At 40.3% G+C, this 19,658-nt stretch overlaps 1 protein-coding gene across 2 annotated transcripts in view; it reads right to left on the reverse strand.

The window, feature by feature from the left end:
- Positions 1-10,625, reverse strand: part of RASGEF1C (RasGEF domain family member 1C) — a 95,246-nt gene extending 84,621 nt beyond the window's left edge. The window contains exon 1 of one of the 2 annotated variants that reach the window (XM_034403138.3): positions 10,024-10,550. The gene's annotated coding sequence lies outside the window, so the exon portion shown is untranslated. Of the gene's footprint in view, positions 1-10,023 lie in introns of both variants that reach the window. The other variant, XM_034403163.3, reaches the window with a different exon arrangement.
- Positions 10,626-19,658: the final 9,033 nt, after the last annotated feature.

Below are 19,658 nucleotides of genomic sequence, written 5' to 3' on the forward strand. Positions count from 1 at the left end.
AGCTCTACATGACATGTCAGAGTTCCCAAGATCAGCAGATGCTGATTTTATAATGGAGAGAGTCCAACTTAGTAATGGAGAGTGTCCACCTTTAGTTATCAATGATGTGGTAAACCTATATGTGTATAATTTCAATGTTGTAATTGGAGCTCATATGATTAACGTTCTTCCACATAAAATAACATATAAAGCAACCTGGAACATGAAAGAAAAATTTTAAGATAGACATCTTATTTTGTATGGTTTTTTTTTTAAAAAAAAATCTACTATTTTGTAGGAAGCAACAGTCAATAATATGGATCTTTGCCAGCACTGATACTATATACCCTAGAAATTGATCAACAATTTCATTGCACTGAAAACTACCAGAGCCTAAAGAGGTGAGAGTACTTAACAACATTTCATAAGTCTCAAAGATGCTTTTTCAAAAAGCAGCTGGACTTTCTTTGTTTTGTTTTTTGTTGTTGAAGACATTTTGCTTCTCATCCAAGAAACATCTTCAGAACTGAGAAGCAAAACATCTTCAAGAGAAAAAACAAAGAAAGTCCAGTTGCCTTTGGAAAAAGCATCTTTGGGACAACCATGACCTGGATGACTGAGAATCTCCATAAACACTTCATAAGGCTAATGTAAACTTGGCAGAACCGGAAAAAATTTTTTTTCCCCCTGGGATACCAATGCAGACATAGCGGTAAGGAGTACTTAACTCTCTTTTGCATATTACCACATGCCTTTTTAAAAAGAGCACCTGAAATGTTATCACACATTTCTCCTATCATCTAATTTGGCCCTGAATTGCTACTAGCAAAATTCCAACTGAATATTTATGGATTTAAATATTAACCAGACTCTATTTATATACAGCTGGAAATGTGCTTAAATAAAGTTAAACAAACACAGGGAGAAAAGGCAATGTCTGAGTCAGAAAAGACACGAGCTAAATGTCAGAAGCAATATCACTTGCCTACCAAGCCGTGGCTCAGTATTATATGTGCTGGATAAAGTGTGGCTTCCTAAGGCTGGCATGTGTCAACCACTTTTGATCCATCCCGACAAAAAAAAATGTCTCCCTGTTCAGGTAGCAACCTCTGCTTGCTATAGTACTTACGCTTCTCTCTTTCTTTCCTCAAGAATAAAATGAAACATTTCAGGCTAGCATGGGATCAGATAGAAGTTATGGCTGGGTGAATATCCATTAAATGCAATCCTTCATGGCCATAAAGTTGTTCTGCACCATTAGTTCCCAAACCCATCCATATTACTGCACATATGCAGCCTTCTAATATTATGGCCCTTTCTGCAAAGTAAAAAATAACACACACCAATAATTGATAAGCAAAACATGGAAGTGCAAATAGACCTCCCCACTCTAGAGTGCAACAGTTACTAATGCTGTACTTGAGCCTGTTTCCATTCAATTATAAGCCTGTTCTGTATTCCCCAGACACGTAGTCGCATTATTTATTTATTCCAATATTTATAGCCTTGACATAGGCTCTAGCTGCTTGGCAACAATCTCTCTCCATAAGGCATTTCCCAAGGAATTATCTCCAAATGGCACAATTGTACTATCTTTATCATATTTTGAATACTCAGATTCTGCAGGAGCAACAAAGCTTCTAAGCATGAGGTTTAATCTACAGGCAATTACATGAAAATCGATTAAAGCCAGAGCTCCTAGAAATTGTCTGGATGAAAGCAAAAATTGTCAGGTGGAGGAAGCAAAACTTCCCAGTAGTTTTAACACATGCAGTTTTTAATCAATATGTTTTGTACTACCTCTGTATACATCAGGAAATACTTTTCTAATTAACAAGGACTGCCTTTCATCTACAAAAAAATGACAAAAGTAATTAGGTTTCACTTTACCTCTGAAAGTTAGGTAAGTTACTATTGGTCCCATAATTCAGAAAAAGAAATGATACTCCAAATATTGCATGATTAGGTTACATAAAAATATCCCAATATAAAATATAAACAGTCGATTTATGTTGCACAAATCGACTTTTAAATTTTGTTCCAATAGAAAAATAGCTGATCTGCCTTGCTTAAGTCTTGTGGGTCACCACATATTCTTCAGTTACAGCTCCCACGTAGGAAACCACTTGGAAAGCCTTAAATAAGAAATCGCTCCATTTTGTGTTCTTTGGAGGCAGCTGTCCTGCTCCCTCTGCCACATGGGAAGCCACTTGAAAGATTTTGCACAGAAGCTGCTCTCCATGATGGTTGTAATATACAAAAGCTGCTCAGCAAATGCTCTGCTTTTCAATCCATGACCCACATGGCTGCCATTAGGGCAAAATCACTCAAAAGACTGGAGTTTGATAGACTGACATCTCTTGGAAGAGATGAAAACTCCAGATTTCTCTTGACACCATCTCTCCCCCAATACACATGGAGGGCTGCTCTTAATTTTGGAGTGTGCCATATGTGCTTGATTTCAAAGTGTGAAGTGGTAAGTAGCTTGCCTTCGGGAACACAAACAGATGTGGTCAAAACCTTCAAAGAACTCTCCAGCATGCTAATATTTCCTTTCAGTTCTTGACGCAACTTCATATTCTCACTAAGCTGGAGCCTACAAATGCTGGAAGGAAGATAATGAAAGCAGGAGTCATCCACCAGTGAAAAATGGCATTTTGGATCATGGACAGCCTCCAGGAAAAACAAATATTATTTGGGCAATACTTAAAACAATTAGAAGAACCAGAAAGTTTCAAAGTTTAAAAGAACGGCTAAGACCATCTCTAAAGTATGCCCTTGTCTTCTCAGCAGTGTGAGAGTCCTAGGCTTCAAACCCAAACTTAGCATTGTTCTCTTTGCCAGTGTGAGTGACAAAATGCTCTTAATTAGAGTACACTGTCTCTTTGGGTCAGGTTGGGAAACGTTGGGTCTTCAAGAAAGACTCCAGCTAAATCTCCTATATCAGTGATGGCTAACCTTTTTTTCTTCAAGTGCCAAAAACGTGCGTGCGCGCATTATTGCGCATGTGTGTGCCCACACCCATAATGCAATGCCCCTCCTGCATGCACCACCCCCTGCACATGCGCATGAGACCCCCCACTCCCCTCCCCCCACGCATGTGCATGCGACCCCCATGCTCCCCTCCCTCCATGCATGTGCACACAACCCCCCTTTTGGCCTCACATTCCAAAACAGTGCTGGGGTGGGGGAGAAAGCCTCATCTCCCAAAACAGCTGGGAGAGGAAAAAAAGCCTCGTGTCCCAAAACAGCTGGGAGGGGGAAAAAGCCTTGCCTCTCAAAACAGCGCTGGGAGGGGAATCTCCGGAGATCTGGGAAAGCACAGGCAGCAGAAAGTGAGGAGAAAGGTAGCCCCCCCCCCCACGCATGCAGGGCAGGGGCCCGAAAATCAGCTGGCCAGTGGGAAGCACGTGCGCATGCACAGTGGATTTGAGCTGGACGATGGCTCGCGTGCCCGCAGAGAGGGCTCCGCGTGCCACCTGTGGCATGCGTGCCATAGGTTTGCCATCACAGTCCTATATTCATACTTCTTTAGGATTATTGTTGCTGTCTGATTACATTATACATTATATACCAGTGGCAGCCTGAAAACATGGATTAGGAATTGTACCTCTGCATTTGCCATGCTTGTTAATCGTTTAGAGATATTAGGTGGCAATAATTACATTTGCATTTTCATTCATATGCTATGTCCCTAAATTGCCTTCAGTTTAAGAGTTAAAGCGGTTTATTCTTTTCTAGGTTAGTACAAAGCTTTGCTCCAAATACTATTTTCCAGCATCTTAAAGCCTTATGATCCATTTTATGTGTTCTATGTAACAGTGGTTAAACTTGGTAAATGATTGGCCATGCATAATATTGAGAAAAATATTTACAGAATCAGAAATATTCTTCTCAAGTCAGCAGTTTCTACTAAGTCCCAAAGCATAATTATACATTCCTATCAGAGCAATCTTATTTAGTAAAATCAATGTTCCCTATCAGATCAATATTAATACTACATATAGAAAGCTGGCTTTGAACTATGACTTCACAATGAACAAAGATAAAAATAAAATTAATGGACAGCAGGAAAAAGAAAATTAAATGGACATCAGAAAAAAAGCTTGATCACAAAGCAGTTCTGTAAACATTATAAATTATGTAAGAATATAACAAACTAAACTTATAAATAACTTACAAATGAAAAATACTCAATGGAAATAGCCCAAAACTGTGAGCAATGTTGCTTAATTATGCCTAAGGGCCCCTTAAAAAACTCTTTCATTAATTACTTCTGAACCTGATTCTACCCAACTGTCTTTTCAGCAGTAAATCATTATGAAAAAATTACTTGGGAAAGAAAATGTGGTTGTTTTATAATCCCCATAAACAGGACCATTTTAATTAATATATGCCAAGCTTAAACACCGTTGGACAGTCTTCAAGTAATCATTACTGGAGCCACCCATCCTGGACAATTTTCATCCAATCTTCCCTTTTTAAGGAAGGCTGTTGAAAAGGGGGGGGCAGGTATAGCTCCAGAGGACCCTATAAAAAATTGACTCCCCCTTTCAACATGGTTTAGAAATGGGGGGCATGGAATGGCAATGCTGCCCCTCCTTTCTCTGTTATCAGTTCCATGTGGTACTAGGAGGGAAGAGAGGTCAACCCTGAGCCCTCTAACACCTGTAGTGAAACAAGGCTTGAAGAGCTGTGGTGGCACAGTGATTAGAATGAGTATTGCAGGCTAATTCTGCCGACTGCCAGCAGTTCTATTCTCACCAGCTCAAGGTTGACAGAGCCTTCCATCCTTCTGAGGTCAGTAAAACGAGGAGCCAGATTGTTGGGGGCAATGTGCTGACTCTGTAATTTGCTTGAAGCACTATGCAAAGCACTATGAAGCGATATATAAGACTAAATGCTACTGCTAATACACTTGCCTTTCCTATTTGACATCCACATGAGGCTGCTGGGTCTGGTCATCTATTAGTTTGGGGTCAGGTATCATCAATCTCAAGTTATGTTTCTCAACTCCAAACTAACCAAATAATGATGTCCAAGTCTTGACTCAGTGTCTGAGGATGTGAGTATCTAGATGGGAAGGAGCAGACTCAGGCTTAATCTGAAGCATATTTAGGCTACTCAGTCCAAGTCCCAGAGATTCTTTAGTCCTGAATAGAATTTAGGTCTGTACTTTCCCTTTGAGTTTTCCTGAACTTACAGCTACTGCTCAGAGGAGAGAGAACTGTGGCCGAGAAAGTCCTTGCAATAAAGTAGACCCTTTGCTGTACCAATTTTTTTTTTTTAAATTTGATTTATATGCCGCCCTTCTCCGAAGACTCAGGGCGGCTTACAATGTGCTCAGCAATAGCCTTCATCCTTTTGTATATTTATACAAAGTCAGCTTATTGCCCCCACAAACTGGGTCCTCATTTCACCTACCTTAGAAAGGATGGAAGGCTGAGTCAACCTTGAGCCTTGGCGAGATTCGAACCCTGCAGTAATTGCAACTCTTCCTGGTTTTGGCGGGTCTTCAGACAGTCACTCATTTTGGTTACTTTCTGTATGAAGTACTGCAATGGGACTGCTTTGAAAACCAATCAGAAGCAACAAGTGGTCTAGAATGTAGCAGCATAAGTAATTATGAGCATGCCACAATGTGATCACATAATACCTATCTCTCTGCTTTGTAAACAGAATTGGTTACCAGTGGATTCCAGGTATAATTCAAGGTGCTGGTTATTACCAATAAAGCCTCTGATGGCCCATGGTCTGGCTATCTGCTCTTGTACTTTCTGTCCAATCTGTATGAGCAGCCTTAGCAACTTAGATCCCATTGATTAGGCAATGTCATCTGATGGAACCCAGAAAGCCTTCTCTATTCTAGAGCATTGTTGCCCTGGGCAACAATGTCCCTGCAACATATTTGACTGACCCCAAATTAATTTAAAAGAACCCTAAAACCCTGGCTTTCCTCTCCAGACCTTAGATTGGGGTATCCGGCAGGCTTCATATAGGAATTGTTTGTATCAAGCAATCCTATGCTTTATTGCTCTTTCTCGATATTTGCCATTCTTTTGATGTTATATTGTTCTAAATTGGTTTTTTAAAACATTGCACAATATCCAGAGTCATTAGGGGATTAAAGGAACTTAGAAATTTGATACAAGAAATAAATAGATTATGTAGTGGTAAAACCAGAAAAGCTAGAGGGATTTTTGTAGCCAAAGTCCACAAATGAAACTCTGAAGCATGTTGTACAACCTTTCTCACTGTCTTGTTGGCTATGCTAGCTGCAATCTATTGTTTCTACACTGAATTGCCTTTGGTTACAGGTATACAGTAAGAATTCCTTTATTTAATAGAAGTTTCCAAAGCATGTGCAAAAATGACACATCTTCAGTCAAATGCAGAACTATATGCATCTAGTATTTCTTTTACTAAAGCGTTGTGTAAGCAATTTTTTCATTATTGCCTAAAGAAGGGAATGCTGAAAGGCCACTAGATTTAAGGTGTAAAATTACAGGCTCAACCCTATGGAACTGAAGACTCACAGGGCTATCTCTCTAGAAGTGATTTTTATGTCAAACACATACTGAAATCAATAAATCAATGAATACAGCAAGAAAGTACAACCATTGTCTCCTAGACAGTATGCATTGCAACTCTCATAACTCTATGCCACTATACTATTAGATTTTGATTCCCATCGATCTCAAACAACTGCAAGGCAGCATATTGCCTATCCCTCATCTACTGACACTGTATTTTTTTCAACCAGGGAATGATTTACATTGACTTATTGCTCCTGGCAAACGCAAAACTGTTTAGAGTATTCTAAAATTTCATATGCATTTTGCATGAAAGGCTTTGTTACTTCAAACACATTAAAAGAAGACCACAGGCTAAACCATCTAAGGTATAAACTATGAACTAACATCTCACCAACTTTAATTGTTAATATTTTTGTTAACAAATCAATTACGCAGAGTTTAAGTAAGGAAAAAGTCTATCTGAAATACAATGCTTAGTGTCTCCTGCCTTTACAATAAATAGATGCTGTGACTCAGGTGGCATATCTGGCTGATCTCATTTGGACTTCAAAGCTAAGTAGGCTGTATGTATTAAAGTGAGAGATCACTATGGAATACTAAGACCATAAACTGGATTAGAAAAATCAAAGAATGCCAGAAGCCAATCACTTTAATACAGATAGTCCTTGACTTACAAACATTCGTTTAGAAACTGTTCGATGTTACTGAGCAGTGAAAAAAGTGATTTACAACTGGTCTTCACATTTACAATTATTGTAGCTTCCCATAGTCACATGATCAAAATTTGGCTGCTTGGCATCCAGCATGTATTTACAATGGCTGCAACATCCCAGGGTCCTGTGATCACCATTTCAGTATTGCAGGAAAGCTACTGATTTGAATCCATACAACGATCAGGAGTTAGGTTCACGTTAAGAACATCTTTATCTTTTTAATATCACAAACAGTAAAAAAATGAGAAGAAGCTAATCAAAACAGTTGATGTACCACAGTATTTCAGTTTCTTCATATTAAAAAAATAGGATGATACTACGCTCGTTTATTTTCAAAGCAAAGGATTAAAACTAATTGCTACTTTGGAATATACAACAGTTGTTCCATTGTAGTTTAATTATCATAGGCGAACATCTGCGGTATAGTAAAGTTGATTCCTCACAGAATTCATGCCATACCAAGTAATTAAGTAATAGCAATGACAACACATATTGCCCGTATTCTATTTTTAAAGTGTTTATAGAAAAAAAAATTGCAAGTATTTTATTGTATGATTTAGTTTTTTTCCAATAATGTATTTTCTTTATTTATTGAATGGATTAAATGCCGTGATGGCCTAGTGGTGAAGATGCCCGCCTCCCACTCAAAAGATTGAGAGTTCAATCATAGGTAGTGGCAGATATTTCTCTCCTAGGGTGCAAAGAAAAAATATCTGCTGCAAACTCCGCATAGGCATCTGGAAGGGCATCCAACCAATAAATGCTTGGTTCCATCCAATCATCCTGGCTCTGCCCCAAATAGGGACTACAGGGCTGTAAAAATGGAGTTTTATTTATTCAATGGATTAATTCTTACCTAGTTCAAGCTAGGTATACAACATTTGCTAAGTATACAAGGAGGCACAGTTCCAAGCCAAGGAGGGTTTTTTCCTTGAAAAAGATGCCTGAACTGAGATAGTACATTACATTAATCTTAAACAAGTTTTTCAAGGATGAATTATACTCTGCAACTAAGATCTAAGCAAAAATAATGATATATTTTAACAATAGCAAGCAGCAAGATGATCCTTTTAAGCTGAAGATTGCGATTAGGTTTCCAGCAAATGAGCAAAAAAGGAACTAACAACTGTCACTGCAACCCTAAGTAACATATACCTGGAATTAAAACCTAATATGTCTTCTAAAATTTAATCCCAACTAAATATGGAAAATTATACCTTAAATTGCATTTGATATGTGTACTTATTGTTACCTCTTTGATCTGCATATCTCACACTCTTGCTTTGGACACATGATATCGACCAGTCCCTGAAACTGCAAGGTGCTTATTTTTGCCTAATATGGCTAGAATCATATTTTAAAACACGTGTTAAAGTTAGATAATGATGAAGAATGATGAAGTTAACAAAGAAATGAACCTAAACCTATTTGGAAGCAAATAACAGCATATACAAGGCACATGACTTCCAAGTAAATATGCCAGGATTCACAAGCCTGTCTGGCAACAAAACATTTTGAAAAAATGGGGGGGCAAGTGACATCTCTGTGAATTGCAGCATTTTCAAAAAATAATTGTGCTCTAGGTTAAAGGCCAGTATTTCCAAACAATGGGTGACCCTTACAAGGAGGCAGCAAAAAGAATGTTCTCCTTCTTTAAGAACAGTTACCCTATCAAAGCCTAGAGAATGTCAACTAATATATGGTTACATGTTTTAAGAGGTCTCTCATGCTCTCTGAACTTGGTTGTTTTCTTGCAGAGATTTCATTATCCAAACTAGATAACATCATCAGTGTTAATAAGGGATGGATTAACCCTGATGGTGTTACCTACTTTGGATAATGAAACATCTGTAAGAAAACAACCCTATTCAGACAGCACCAAGAACCCCTCATTCCAACCCTGAGCTACAAATGTTCTCCTTTATCACTACAATTACCCTTGGTTTAGCAGCTTTGAGACAGATTCCCTTCCCCTCTTCCATTAAACTCAGTTCAATAGATATTACAGGATTTTCCAGTCTAAGGCAGGCCAGAAGGGGCTCCATCACCCTTCCCAGAGAACACACGGGAGGTCAACCTCATTCATTCTGGGTGACTCCCAGGCAGCCCAATCTTCCTTACGGATATAAACAAGCCCCACCGGCTCAGCTTTTCCGTTTCCACCCCAAACGCCACCAGCAATCGATAAGGAAGTGCATTACTTGAATTAAAAGTTTCTCTTCCTCAATCGCAAAAGTCTAAGGGACCCACGTCTTAGGACCGGCTTCCCAACCCTAGATGGCAATCAGCATGTATTTACGATGGTTGCCCACATCCCAGGGCCCTAGCCTTCCCCTTCCCTAAAGTGTATGTGTGCGCAGCACGTATACACACACACAGACACACGCGTGTGTATCCAGGGATCTAAGTACCGGTAGTTCCCTTCCAGCACGACCAAACGTTTGAAAACGACATGCCCAGCCCAGCGACTATCTCTCAGTCGCTGCAAGGTGCCTCTCTCGAGACGCCAGGTACGGACATGGCGATGCCCGCCCGCCTGCCCTCGGCCCCCGCCCGCAAAAGGTTGCCTCCCCACGGCTGAAGGCGATATCAGTGCGACACCTTGGCCAGGAAGAGATTGGGTGGGGGGGGTCACCGATGCTCGGCAGCTTTAGCACCCGCTACGTAAGTGATGCGCGGAAGAGTGGAAGGGGAGGTGGACGCGCGGCCGCCCCGAAATAGCAGGCGGCAGGCACCGTCCGTCCACTGGCCACCTGGAAGAGAATCGACGGCGAGGGAAAGGTGCCGCTACTCACCCCAGCTACGTGCTCCTCGGTCCGCTCAGCGCCATCGAAAGCCAGTGAGAGGTCCCGAAAGGGCTTCCGAGATCGGAATCGCCCGGCCGGATCCTTCCTCCGCCTACCAGGAGATTCGGAAGCTCAGCCCGCTTTGCCCGGCGCTAAGGAGCCAGCCACTTGCACGGCGCCGCCGCCGCCGCCGCTCTCGCTGCAAGAGGCTGGCTGCGGCCAACACGCGTGCCGCACCTCCGAGCTGAGCCAGGGCGGAGGGAGGCGTGCAGCGCCGCCTGGCCGCCGTGCGTGGAAACGGGCCGCGAAGGGGGCGCCTCCCCGCCTCTTCAGCGCTTCTCGCCTCGGCTAAAGCCGGGCTTTGCTGCTTTTCCCAGGCACGTGTTGAGGCGGACGCCCCCCCACCCCCACCCGCGGCCGCGGACAGCCAATAAGAGAGGAGCGCGGCAAGTCAGGGTGAACAGGTGTCGCCTACGTAATGGACGGGCCTCCAGCGCCAGGCCCTCTTCGCTTTCCTGGGACGTCGAGCGATGACTGGCTCCGCGTCGGTCAGTTCGTGTGTTTAAGGAAGGCTCTGCCGGCAAATCCCAAAATCGCGTCACTTACGCTTTAAAAAGCTACGATCTATTGCGGGCAATTGTTCCTCCTGAAAAAAGAAAAAGAAAGAAAGAAAGAAAGAAAGAAAGAAAGAAAGAAAGAAAGAAAGAAAGAAAGAAAGAAAGAAAGAAGGAAAGAAGGAAAGAAGGAAGGAAGGAAGGAAGGAAGGAAGGAAGGAAGGAGGGAGGTTCCTCAATGAAACGGATAATGCTCTAAAGCGAGCGAAGTAGGAGCCCTTATTTATTTCATGAAGCTCCACCAGTTGCTTCTGAGATTTTAGAGCTCCTTAGCTGAGGTGGCTGCTTATTGTATAGTCCTGCAGTCAGCCTCTTACTCTAAAATCTCTGAACTTAAAAGCCAGGGAAGCAGTTATGTGAAAAAGTGAACCTTCATTTGATTTAGACAAATTAGTACAGGTAGTCCTCGACTTGCAACTACAATTGAGCTGAAAATTTCTGTTGCTAAATGAGACATTTGTTAAGTGAGTTTTGCCCCCAATTTACCACCTTTCTTGCTACAGTTGTTAAGTGGGTCGCTGCACTTGTTAAGTTAGTAACAAGGCGGTTAAGTGAATCTGGCTTCCCAATTGATTTTGCTTGTCAGAAGGTCGCAAAAGCGGACGGCATGAGCCTGGGACACTGCAACCATCATAAATACCGGTATGAGTCTGTTTCCGGCTGTCTGAATTTTGATCATGTGACTGGAAGATGCTGCAATGGTTGCATGGAAAATGGTCGTAAGTCACTTTTTTCACTGCTGCTGTAACTTTAAACAGTCACTAAATGAACTGTTGTAAGTTGAGGACTACCTGTAACTTCATCACTAGAAAGACTGGACCCTCCTTCTTCCTGTCTTTCAATTTTATTCCTTCTTCATGTGGACAGCCCTTCCCCCTCTCCCCAAAATCCCCAACCAATGGATCACTGAACAAATCAATTCTCACTGGAAACACAAATGATCAGGCTCCAATTATCCTATCCTATCCTACACATTACTGTGCAAAGACCTAACTCTCTGAAAAAGGCTCTAACATTAGGAAAGTTAGAAGAAAGGAGAAGAAGACAACTAGTAGCCAGGTGGATGGACTCAGTTAAGGCGGTTAGGAACAGATCACCTTGGAGAAATTGTATATGTGATTGCCATGAGTCAAAAATAGCTTGACTGTACAGTACTTAAGCATGTTTTAAGCATGTGTCTCTGCAGCCTTGCATGGAGAGCACAGCGGAGTAGGCAGCCGTGGGGCTGGTTAGTATCCTGAAAGCATTCCCTTTGCCTTTTAATTAATTTGTAATTTAATTTGTAATTTAATTTTTAATCATCCTTGACTTTCAAAAAAAAGTCTACCTTTTATATACTGTTTTTATGTTTTGATATTTTATTGTATACCACACAGAGCCCCTCGGGAGGGAGATGGGTGGTTCCAAAGTATGATAAATAAACAATGTCCAAACTGATCATTTCAACTGTTTTTCCTTCAAATGATGATTTAAGAGCATGGTTACAAGTTCCTGGCTTCTAGAATAGCCTGGAAGCAATTTGAATGAGCACCACTGTATCATAACATTTAGCAGACTTGAAGAAGGATGGCAGGAATTGGCATCCAAGAGAGTGTGAGAAAAAATAATCACAGTTCTGTAGATCCAAAACATGTGGAGGGTCGGGAACAAGAGACCTGAATAAGGTCATTTTAAAGACCATTGAATTGAAGGATTTGTGTAGGCTGTTGGTGGTGCTATGAAGATGCAGATGGTTTATCTTTGTATCATCCTATTTAGTAATTAAAATATAGTGGGACACTGTGAGAAAAAGAAAAAGATAACTAGCAGTTAGTTTAGGGCATGATTCAGCCACTTATTTTACTGTGGCATGTTAAAGAAGAAGAACATCAGATAAAGAACTGCTTTGTTAAATACATCAATTGTAACAGGACTTTGGTGGCACTAAAATTTACAGTCCTCAGAATAAATCATGATTGACCAATCTCAAAATGTATGATACAAAAAAGCAGTTATTAAGAGGTCTTTTTTGTTTGTTTGTTTTTCTTGTGTTTTTCTCAAGAAAACACCTAAGGTGTTTGGCATATTCTAATTCTGAGTGAGACCAACAACTAAAGTGGAGTTGATCGACGTAGAATTTATGAAAAACATAGTTATAAATTACCAACCTAAAATCAATTATAATATAAACATAATCTTTAAGGATGGGAATATATCTTGATTTTTAAGATCCAGCATCTAATTTATTAATCTCTATCTATAACCCCAATTGAATTGGAGGTAATCACCTTTGCCATGGCTGCCATACAAAATGGGTCTATTTACACTACACATTGTTGGAGAGATGGTGGTTTTCATATGTTTTCCTTTAAAAGTTGATAGTGGGTTTTTAATGTATACAACCTGTGATGGTGATAGTAAAAATATAGATTTGGGGGAAAAAATCCTATCATATCAATGTAGTTATTTAAAAACACAAATGAATTCTTATTGCCTCGTGGGGGATGTATGATAATGCAACTGTAGCAAAGAAATAAAACACAGTGGACCCAAACTGGAGGAAATCCAGAACCAAACAGTATTCATAGTTTATCCCATTCAACTAAGGAACCGCTATTGGTGCAGGCAAAGCTTTTCATTTTCATTTTGCTGGTCTTTATACTGACAATTACAGATGGGGGCAGGAGGAGTAACATTTGTAAAGGGTTTAGATTAGCTAATTCTAACTAATCTTATACAAGCAATAAGTGATGCAAAATAAATCTGTACAGTGGTTAATCCATGCAGCAAATGAGATATTCTTGTGTACGAAGTTAAAGAGATCAGTTTCTACCACTGGGCATTCTCTTCTTTTATACCAATGCAAAGTAATATTGTTTGCACTTTATGATAAAAACTAGAAAACTGTATGATAGCAGCCAGAATTTTAAAGTGTGATGTTGCACAGTAACTGGGCATGATAAAGTCTCCAGATTCAGACATAAATGGTACCCATGCTGCTTTGCTGTTAAAGTTTGCCTTGCCATTAACATCTTCTGAATGAGAAGAATTGGCAACACACACACTATGTTTCTGTCGACATGGCTGCCTTCGTTCCTAACCCTATAGAACATCATTTACTTTTCTGTTTTTACAAATGCTCTAAGCTTGATCCTGACCTTGAACTGTTCTTTGGATACCTAGAGGATACAAGCATTATTTTATTTTGCTATCTGTGGGGCAGCCTGATTTTACTGTCTCCCTCCAAACAAAATGTAAGATTTCAAGCAAGGAAGCCACAGAGTTTGGAACTTTTATGAGAGAAGAAATGGCTGAAAAATAAAGTAAGTTCTCACTCTTATGGTGCAGGAGGTGCTAATTGCAATGCAGATATCAAATTGAACTGCTTCATAATTCACCACGGATTTTGACGTGACAAGTTCATAGCTAGATAATTTTATTTTTACCACCAGCCATCCTATGTATGTAACATTAACTTGGTTATAGATGGTATTGTGACTCATCCAGAAAGCTGCCTTAGTAAATGGTGTATATATAACTCCCTTTTATTGATGTAACTGAAAAAGGAACAACTACCTTCAATTAATCAGGAAAAGTTCAGTCTCAACTTCTGAAGACTATTGGAATAATTATGTATTTCTCTTGGCAACATTGGATTGCCAGTGCCCTTCTCCAAGATGTTTTCTCAATCTCCCAGTACAGGTATTTTGGGATCCACAATACAGTACAGGTACAGTACAGGTATCCACAATAGAGCCCAAAATTTCTATTGCTAAGTGAGACAGTTGTTAAGTGAATTTTGCCCCATTTTACAACATTTCTTTGCCGCAGTTAAGTTAATCACTGCAATTGTTAAGTTAGTAAATTGGTTAAGGGAATCTGGCTTCTCTATTGACTTTGGTTGTAAGCTGTTATGGAGGGGAGGATCAAAACTTTCTTTCATAGCATCTATTTTGTTATTGTGCTAATAATATTTTTTCTTAAAAGAAAAAGGCAAACACTGTACAAAAACTGCACTGCATGACAAATGGTAAAGCAATTCAGGTGGAGGAAAGCATTCAGATGAAAATGAAGAAGATGAAAAGTATATAGTGTAGTGTGCTAAGAAAGGCAGAACAGGAGACTAGATGGTAAAACATGAAAGAAAAAGTGCCCATGAATGCTATTTATAGCTATAGTTGTGATGTATATAGAATAACAGAATTGAAAGGGACCTTGTAGGTCATCTAGTCCAACCCCTGTTCAAGTAGGAGACCTTATACCATTTCTAACAGATGGATGTCCAGTCTCTTCTTGAAAGCTTCCAGTGATGAAGCACCCACAACTTCTGAAGGCAACTTCTGTTCCATTGGTTGATTGTTCTCATTGTCAGAAAAAAATTCCTTATTTCTAGGTCGATCAGTTTCCATCCATCATTCCTTGTCTTCAGGTGCTTTGGAAAATAGGTTGACCCCCTCCCAGGGGTGGGATTCAAATAATTTAACAACTGGTTCTCTGCCCTAATGACCGACTGGGTGGGTATGGCTGGGTGGACATGGCCAGGGGGCGTGACAGCACTCAGTCTCCTGCAACACTCTCCCAGCCAAAATGGGGCACGGGGGTTAATTACAAAATGTGGGCTTGGCTTTGCGACATCCAGATCCAGCAAGCAAGGGGTGTGAACTGCACAGAAAATACACTTTTGTTTGGCTATGAAGAAATAGTCCCAAAGTCAGATGTATACTAAAGGTAGACTGATTTTTAGCTACACATAAATTTCAGTTTCTCACAAAAAGACCAGTAATGGTTCATATTGCTTTAATCACTTTGTTAACAAAACCACAACTGATTTATTTAATTGCACCAAACTCTAAATAAAACAGGAATGGAAAATCCTAAGGTCTAGTGTAGACCCATGCTTCTCAACTTTGGCAACTTTAAGGTGCATGGACTTCAATTCCCAGAATTCCCCAGGCAGCATGAAGTTTGCCCATCTTAAACTGGACTGAAAAATGTTGATCTACAGATAGGGATTTTTCCATTCCTCTTTTACTTATTCCTACTTACGGTTTTACTTTTACTTATGGTTCCTACTTACTTATGAGCAATCATAATGCAAAATTTTAATGCAAGAGCCTTGGTAGTACTAGGGTTTAAGGCACCCTGTTATTAAGCTGCTTAAGACCAGCTGCCTGCAATTACTGCAGGGTTCGAATCTCGCCAAGGCTCAAGGTTGACTCAGCCTTCCATCCTTTCTAAGGTAGGTGAAATGAGGACCCAGTTTGTGGGGGCAATAAGCTGACTTTGTATAAATATACAAAAGGATGAAGGCTATTGCTGAGCACATTGTAAGCCGCCCTGAGTCTTCGGAGAAGGGCGGCATATAAATCAAATTAAAAAAAAAAATCCCCATTCCCAACTCATCGTAGAGCAGGGATTTGGGCCTCCTGCACCAACCTGGAAGCCAAAACAGGGTGGGTGGGAGGACTCCTGAGAGGGGAGGGGAGGAACAAGGTGGGCGGGGCCAGCCAGAGGTGGGATTAGCTGGTTCTCTGAACTAGACAAAAAGTTAATAACTGGTTCACCTGAACTGGTGCGAATTGGCTGAATCCCACCTCTGCCCCCTCCTCTCTGTGATAGCCTCTCAAATATTGGAACACTGCTATCATGTCCTTCCCCCCTCCTTCTGTTCACTAGACTAATCATGCCCAGTTCCTGCAACCAGTCTTCATATGTTTTAGCCTCCAGTCTCCTAATCATCTTTGTTGCTCTTCTCTGTACTCTTTCTATACTCTCAACATATTTTTTAATATCGTGTTTCTCCAAAAAGACGACCCACCTTGAAAAGAAGCCCTATCATTGAGCGCATGCGATAAAATTAAGCCCCACCCACAAAATTATTCCTAATTAAGACCCACCCACCCCGGGGTGCAGGGAGTGGGGCAAGGCACACAGGTAAAAAATAAGCTAGGGTGAGGATGGAGGGTGGAGCTGCCCTACTTACCAGGCCTTGCACACCCTGACACCTGCCTCGCCTTCTTCTGCGGAGCTCTGTTATTGGCTCCAGATGCCTTCCGGCAGGTATCTGAAGGCGAAATGGAGGCCGGGGCGATGCATGTGAATGGCGGCAAGGCGCCGCAGAAGTTGGCCAGCAGCGGGCTCCTGCTGGGCAGGGCTGTTGGTGCCACCACTGCGAGGTGAGTCAATAATTAGAACCCTCAAAAAAGAAGGCCTAGCCATTTTTTTTTGGGAGGGGGGGTGTCAAAAGAAAATAAGACCCATCCTTTTTTTTTGGAGAAACACGGTAGTGTGATGCCAAAATTGAATGCAATATTCTAGGTGTGGTCTTACTAAGGCTTTATAGAGTGGTATTAGTACCTCACGTAATCTTGATTGAATCCCTCTGTTAATGCAATTTAGGATTGTTCTAACTCCATAGTCTTCTTGCTGGTATGAACTAGTGTAGCCTTTCCCCATCTTCACTTCTCCAGATACTCTAAATTCGAACTCTCATTGAAAGATGGAAGTTGTAGTCCAACCAACGCAGAAGACATCAGATGAGAAGTGATGAATATCATTGGTATCCCATTATAAATAAAAGTAGAAATTGATGATGGCTCTTACAGTGAGAAAGTCTGAATGCAATTAGTTACTGCACTGTTTTAGCTGTAGGCTATATTTTATCTTTGCTGCTAAATTTCCTTATTTAGGATGAGTTCTTATCTTCTCAAGGCCATTTATATTTTTTCCTCTGAATTTAAACAAAGGCACAATTGAGAACGATGAAATAATCATCAAGTCTCTGGCTGTTCAACAAAAAATCTTTAGTTGAGTTATTTACAAGAAATTCCACATCATAGTTCAGAAGACTTCTGTTGCCCAGAATTTTACTCTCCAACCCAGTGTTTCTGTGGAAAGAATCTGTTTATCAGCACAGACTGGAATTTTATGATTATGATTTTTGGAATTTGAACATTATAAGACAGAATGGAGCTGTAGTTTTCTGGTTGTTCAGAACATACTTAGCCCAGGAACTATAAAGAAAATAAAAAGCATTAAAAAGAGCTACAAATTCTTAATGAATGACTAATGAAATACTCTCTAGCTCTTTACTATGTGGTTTATACTGTGTGATGTGAACCTAAGTATGGTTTTGCTATTAAATCATAATTAAATCATGGTTTAGTGAGATATACAATGCCTATGTCTGGCAGCATGTGTATAATGTGTATAATGTAAGTTATAGTTTTCTTTATGAATAAACCACCATTACCTGGGCTCACACATTGTGCTTAGCCATAAACCAAGTTTTGCAGACCTACCTTGCATAATACCTAGGTTCACACATGTTAAATTATAAAATAACATGATGCTTTATTATATTGGGTGAACCCATTCCCTTTCTTAGACATGCTCATTTCTGATGACTATTTCATAGGATAAAACAATTGTCCAGACAATTAAAAAAAACATTAATATTATTAAATAGATCAATAGAAAATAGACTCCTCAATCATTATTACTTTAGGGGACAAGAAGAAAAGCTGTCTTCTCAAAATTCTTTAATTCTAGGTAGGAATTGGTGAAGGTACAACGCTTTGCATTCTTCCATATATTTGGTCAAACTTGTCTGATACAGGTTGACCACTGATGATGTTATCTAGTTTGGTAAAGAAACGTCTGCCAGAAAACCACCTTGCTTAAAGAGCACCAAAGATGGCACAGGTTGGCGCAGTGGTTAAAGTGCAGTACTGCAATCTATTTCTGCTGACTGCCAGCTGTCTGCAATTTGCCAGTTCAAATCTCACCATGCTCAAGGTTGGCTCAGCCTTCCATCTTTCTGAGGTCGGTAAAATGAGGACCTAAATTGTAGGGGGCAATATGCTGACTCTGTAAACCACTCAGAGCGGGCTGTAAAAGCACTCTGAAGCAGTATATAAGTCTAAGTGCTATTGCTATTGCTATGGCTGTGATCAAAGAGAGGAATGGAATGGAATGGAATGGAATGGAATGGAATGGAATAGAATAGAATAGAATAGAATAGAATAGAATAGAATAGAATAGAATAGAATAGAATAGAATAGAATAGAATAGAATAGAATAACAGAGTTGGAACAGACCTTGGAGGTCTTCTAGTCCAACCCCCTGCTTAGGCAGGAAACCCTACACCACTTCAGACAAATGGTTATCCAACATCTTTTTAAAAATTTCCAGTGTTGGACCATTCACAACTTCTGGAGGCAAGTTGTTCCACTGATTAATTGTTCTGTCAGGAAATTTCTCCTTATTTCTAGATTGCTTCTCTCCTTGATTAGTTTCCACCCCTTGCTTCTTGTCCTGCCCTCAGATGCTTTGGAGAATAGCTTGACTCCTTCTTCTTTGTGGCTAATTCCTGATTAAGCCAGTAGCAATTGTCTCATCCTGTGGCAGTGGAATCCATGTGTCATAGCAATATAATATTTTCACTGTTTTCTGAATTACTGTCATCCCTTGCCTTTAAACCATAAAAAGGTATAAAGATGGTCTGCAGAATGGCACAACAAGGGTTTGTGGAAACAAATAGAACCTAGCAGGGTGGGGGTGGGGGTGGGGGCTAAGACAAGGAGGCAACACAACCAGGAGCTGGATCAGAGGCAGAGGAAGAAAGTTAGGATTGCCACTCCCTAGACTCTCAGATTCTGTTTATCTGGAATTAGCAAATAAAGAACTGAATTTAGGCTGGATTATTCTATCTATGTCATTCTTAGGCTACGCCTAACACTTGCCAGCTTGACATTTATCCCTAAGAAATATTCCGAGACCTGTGAAATGTTTAGAATGCACCTATTAGCAGTATGAATATTTTGTAATCTCTTCTGTTCTATTAGTTGTAGCAAAATGAACATAACAAAGGTATTACCAACTGAGCAATTTCAATTGCAGCAAAAAGGCTATTTTTTTAAAAATGCAATTGTAATTGCTAATAAGAACCTTGAGAGAAACTGCTATCCAGAGACCCTGTTAAGCACAATATCAGCCATTGTCTTTTTGAACATTCATTAAGCACAGGTAGTACAAAGAAAATGTATTGGA

The sequence above is a fragment of the Pantherophis guttatus genome, chromosome 2, assembly GCF_059756535.1.
Source record: "Pantherophis guttatus breed Tessera chromosome 2, ASM5975653v1, whole genome shotgun sequence".
In the NCBI taxonomy this organism is placed as follows: domain Eukaryota; kingdom Metazoa; phylum Chordata; class Lepidosauria; order Squamata; family Colubridae; genus Pantherophis; species Pantherophis guttatus.